This window comes from Vidua chalybeata, chromosome 12 (genome assembly GCF_026979565.1).
Source record: "Vidua chalybeata isolate OUT-0048 chromosome 12, bVidCha1 merged haplotype, whole genome shotgun sequence".
Lineage (NCBI taxonomy): Eukaryota > Metazoa > Chordata > Aves > Passeriformes > Viduidae > Vidua > Vidua chalybeata.
Genome location: NC_071541.1, coordinates 17440489 through 17440914, shown reverse-complemented (window position 1 = coordinate 17440914; position 426 = coordinate 17440489).

Here is a 426-nt window from a genome sequence, read left to right as displayed (position 1 = left end):
AAACTATAAAATACACAAACACTTTAGCAAAAACATTTTCAGACAGAGTAGAAAGCATCACTTACCTCATGTTGAATTGGTCAAGTTGATGAATGAGGCACAATACTTAACACACAAGTCTAAAGAGGTTGAGAAGATATTTTTAATGAAATTACAGACTTCCTTAGAATCAATCCTTTTGGACTTGCTTGGCAGCAGCCTGTCAGAGGATCATTCAGCAGCTTACACTGTCCTTGCTTTATGTTGTGACCTGTAATTTTGGTTAGGCTTCAGTCTCCATCCCCAAAAGTGATATTCAGGATACAAGGTGACCTGAAGGACACTCAGTAACACGAGCTGTCAAACACATGAAGGAAAATGTAGCTTTGCAAATACACCCCTAAATAATACTCAAAATGAGGCTAAGAAAACCAAGTTGACAGAATG